Source organism: Meles meles, chromosome 7 (genome assembly GCF_922984935.1).
Source record: "Meles meles chromosome 7, mMelMel3.1 paternal haplotype, whole genome shotgun sequence".
Taxonomy (NCBI): domain Eukaryota; kingdom Metazoa; phylum Chordata; class Mammalia; order Carnivora; family Mustelidae; genus Meles; species Meles meles.
Genome location: NC_060072.1, coordinates 22,718,769 through 22,723,822, shown reverse-complemented (window position 1 = coordinate 22,723,822; position 5,054 = coordinate 22,718,769). Strand labels below are relative to the sequence as shown.

Here is a 5,054-nt window from a genome sequence, read left to right as displayed (position 1 = left end):
ACTTCTCCGCCAGTCCTACCTTTCAGAAAGTGGTCAATTTTCTGTTTCTAGAATTGTTGCTCTTCTTCTCTTCAGTCTCCCGTTGGATTTGTAGGTGTTCACAATGGTTTGATAAGCTATCTAGCTGATCTCCTGCTACCTGATGTCATCTCAGCCTGCTACTTCTCTGCCATTTTGACTCCTCCCCCCAAAGAAAGCTGTTTTGAGAAAACATAAAACTCAGATACATTATGGGTATGCAGAAAACATATAAAGAAAGTCACTTAACTACAGACAATGGGGTGCCTGGGTGGCTCATCCAGTTAAATGTCTGCCTTCAGCTCAGGTCATGATCCCAGGGTCCTAGGATTGAGCCCCACATTGGGCTCCTTGCTCAGTAGGGAGATTGCTTCTCCCTCTCTCTCTGCCTGACACTCCCCCTGCTTGTGCTCTCCCTCTTGTACTTTCTCTCTCTCTCTGTAAGTGGATAAATAAAATCTTAAAAAACAACAACAACAACAACAACAAACTACAGGGAACTAACTGATTGTTACCAGAGGAAAGATGGGTAAGGACGATGGGTGAAATAAGTGATGGAACTTAAAAAGTACCATTATTATGAGCACAGTAATTTAAAGTGTTATTAAATACTATATTTACACCTAAAACTAATATAATACTGTATGTTAACTACACCAGAGTTAAAATAAAATAAAATAGAAGTCAAAAAGCAAGTGAACTATGACAGACAATACTGTAACTGATACATCAAAATGTTTAACTCATTTTTATGACATATACATATCAATCTCATTTTATCTGAATTATCTAAACATAGGTTAATGTTTTATATGCACATACATTTACATTTTAAACCCTATCAATCAATAAGAAACAACCCAATAGGTAACTGAGGTCTATCCCCATGGTGCTTTCCTGTAGACCCACGTCACTGAAAATGCCTTATCGAGTAATGATGTGGTTTTGCTTTCCTAACAGAATTATTTTTTAGGCCTGTGGGAAAGAACTATAAGACAGAGTTATAAAAGTATGAAAGGCCGAATGGTTAAATATTTTAACCTAAACTATTGGCATATCCCACAGTCTGTATTATACTTGGGAATGACAAATGGGGAGGGACTATGATTTGAACCTAAAAGTGGCCCTGAAGTAAATCACTTCAAGAATCAAAGATTCCAGGTGGGGAAATGTTTGAAGTATGTCATCAGTATGTCCATAGTCAAGTGGAAATAAAAGAAGCCCAACTAAAATAATTATTGACTGAACACAACACAACTATGAATTAAGCATAGGTTCTTTTCAAAAGACCCATCTGGAAGATAAAACCTGAGTCAAGCTCAGTTCACTACTGTGAACTTGATGGACAATGGAAGGAAACACAACATATAAAATTCCTTAAATAAAAATGTATGGACCTTAAATAATTTTCCCTAATGTTACACATAATTTTGAAAAATGTTTTACACTGTAGAAAAAGAAAAAGCAATAGTAATCTACCATCCAATTAAAAATGACCCAAAACAAGTAAAAAATAAAAACAATTTGCAGACAAGATACAGATGTTCAAAAGCACATAGAGAATATTATTCCCATGAATAAGTTCAGTTAATAAAATAACAAGACATCAACTTTTTTTTAAGATTTTATTTATTTATTTGACAGACAGAGACCACAAGTAGGTAGAGAGGGAGGAAGAGAGGAGGAAGCAGGCTCCCTGTCAAGCAGAGAGCCCGATGCGGGGCTCAATCCCAGGACCCTGGGATCATGAACTGAGCCAAAGGCAGAGGCTTTAACCCACTGAACCACCCAAGTGCCCCACAAGATGTCAATTTTTGACCATCATCCTAAGTCAGAAAATATCAAGGGCTTGCGATTTTATCCTACTTGCAAGCTAGTAAATTACCTTACAACAATATTATACACATTCTGACAGAAGAATATTTTAACACCCTCTAAAAACAAAAAGGTGCTCTGATCAGCTAATACATGTATGAAATCTGTTTGGTGTTTATGTTCCAGCATATGTATCAGTCTCCTAGAGGCTTGGTTAGTTAAGAGTCAGTTGCCAAGTGTATGATCAACTCTGAATATTGATTAATTGCTACAGTAAAACCCTTGAACATTCAAGTCTAGGAACAGAGTGAGGATCCATAGTGATTATATCAAGGTATGGTCAACCTGCTGGACAGCAGTCTTTCCCAAAGACATCTATCTCTCTGACCCCTTGCACACCTTCATCAAACCGAAACATTTTCAGCTGTTTCTCTCTTGAGATCATTTTCAACCCCTGTCATTATCATAGTCATTTTAAGTTTGTTAGTACCTGTTAAAATGTATCATCCAAACTTGAACATCCCACTACAGACGCAATCTGAATAGCATAGAACATAGCATACATACTGGACCCTATTGTTGCATGAATGTACCCTAAATATGAACTGGCTTTTTCTCTAGATGCTGTACTTGTAGAACCTTCTCAAGCTTATCTTTAACCCCAATTCCCAGGTCTTTTTCACATGTGGAAGGAATCAGATGAGAGCTTTCATTGTGGAATCAAACTTCCTAAGTTTGAATTCTTGCTCTGCTGAATGTAATGTTGGGGAAATTAATGTCTCTACATCTTAATTTTCCTACCTGTAAAATAGGAGTGATAATAAAAATACCTATCTCAAAGTATTGTTGTGAGGATTAGGTAAGTCACCTCCAAAGAAATACTTGGTACAGGTTGGAGGCAAGATGGTGGAGGAGTAGCAGACTGAGATGACATCAAGTTGCAGGAGTTCAGCTAGGTAGTTATCAAACAATTTCAAACACCTACATACCCCACAGGAGATCAAAAATTAGAAAAGCAGCAATTCTAGGAACAGAAAATCAACCACTTTCTGAAAGGTAGGACATGCGGAGAAGTGAATCCAAAGCGATGGGAAGATAGATGGGGGGGGGGGGGGGGGCTGGCTCCTGACAAGCGGTGGAGCAATGGAGCACAAAACCAGAACTTTTACAAGTCTGCTCCGTGGAGGGATCTTGCTCCAGAGGCTAAGCAGGGGTGGTGCCCTTGTGGGGACAGTGTGGTCTCAGGTCCCACAGGGTCACAGAAAGACCGGGGATGTCTGAGTGTGGCAGAGCTCCTAGGCATCGAAGTGGGGAAGCTGGCTGCAGAGACAGAGCCACAAAGTCAGTTCTCAGCTCAGGGTTACCTTAAACCATGACCCACGGCACAGGCAGGCCACTGCTCTTTGAGCAAGGACCCCAAAATGGCAGATCCAGGGAGACTCACCTCTCTCCTCCAGAGAAGTGTGCTACAGAAATCTGCTGTGTTTGGAGATTCCAAATGGGGCTCTGTGCCAGAGACAAAAACGATTGGTCACAGGCCAAGTGAGCTCAGAGCGCAGCCAGAGACCAGGGAGATGGGAGTGATTGACCCCTTTTCTCTGAGGGCACACTGAGGAGTGGTGCCCTGAGCTCTTGGATCCACCAGGCTGGAGACTGGGAGGCCGTCATTTTCATTCCTGTCCTCCAGAGCTCTACGGAAAGCATTCAGGGAAAAAAACTCCAAGAGTGAACCGGACCAGATTAATTAGCACAGCCCCTGGCTAGGCTTGTGAAATTCTGCCTCCAGCAAAGGCATTTGAGAATCACTGCAACAGACTCCTGCCCCGGAAGATCAACAAGAACATCCAGCCAAGACTAAGCTTACCGATCAAGAACAGCGGAACTTCAGCGCTAAGGGAAAGCAATGAACAGAATTCATGACTTTCTCCCCAGGATCCTTTAGTCTTGCAAAGTTAAATTAAATTTTCTTTTAATTTTAATTTTCTTATTCTATTTTTTTAACTTTTCTCCTTCCTTTTTTAATGTTTTTTAAATAGTTCATCTTAACAATACCTTTCTTTTTTAAAAAATCGTTTTAAACCTTCATTATTATAGTCATATTTTATCCTTCATTGTATTTAACCTTATTTCTGTATACATTTAGGGGTTTTTTTTTTTTCTAAAAAGTTTTGGGATACAATTTCTTCTAATAGATCACAATATACCCTAAATCTAGCACAGAGCTTTGTTCTAGTCTCCAGCCTGAGCACATTCTCTCCACTTTTTGTTTTCTTTCTTTTTCCAACAAACTTATCAATTGCTTTTTTAGAATTTTTTTAATTTTCATCTTTACAGTCATATAACATCCCTTTATCAAGTTTACCCTTATTTTTGTATGTGTGTATGTATGTGTGTGTGTGTGTGTGTGTGTGTGTGTGTGTGTGTATATATATGTTTTTCTTTCTTTAAAATTTTGGGAAGTAGTTTCTTCTAAGAGACAAAAATACAGGGGCATTTTGGTGGCTCAGTTTGTTAAGCGGCTGCCTTTGGCTAGGGTCATGATCCCAGATCCTGGGATCGAGTTCCACATCAGGCTCCCTGATCAGCAGAGAGCCTGCTTCTCCCCATTCCCTCTGCCTGCCACTCTGCCTACTTGTGCCCTTTATCTCTCTGTTAAATAAATAATAAAAATATTAAAAAAAAAAAGAGAGAGAGAGGGAGACCAAAATACACCCAAAATCAAGTGGGTGGCTTTGTTGTATTCACCAGTCTAATATATACATACATTTTTTTTCTTCTTACCCATTTCTTCTCCCCCAGTTTGGCATCTCTTCTGACTTGGTTAGCACACATTTTTCTGGGGTCTTTACCACCCTTTTAGTATTGTATTCTCTCTTCCCACATTCTTATCTGGATAAAATGACAAGGCAGAAAAACTCAACACAAAAAAAAGAACAAGAGGCAGTACCAACAGCTAGGGACCAAATCAATACAGACATTGGTAATATGTCATATCTAGAATTCAGAATGACATTTCTCAAGGTGCTAGCTGGGCTCGAAAAAGGCATGGAAGATATTATAGAAACCCTGTCCAGAGAAATAAAATCCCTCTCTGGAGAAATAAAAGAACTAAAGTCAAACCAAGCTGAAATCAAAAAAGCTATTAGTGAGGTGCATTCAAAAATGGAAGCTCTTACTGCTAGGAAAAATGAGGCAGAAGAGAGAATTAGTGATATAGATGA

At 39.3% G+C, this 5,054-nt stretch overlaps 1 non-coding gene across 1 annotated transcript; it reads left to right on the top strand.

Annotated features, from left to right (window-relative positions):
• Positions 1 to 888: 888 nt before the first annotated feature.
• LOC123947826 lies at positions 889 to 1,019 on the top strand. The gene has a single exon (XR_006819856.1). It is a non-coding gene; the product is annotated as a small nucleolar RNA SNORA18 (small nucleolar RNA).
• Positions 1,020 to 5,054: the final 4,035 nt, after the last annotated feature.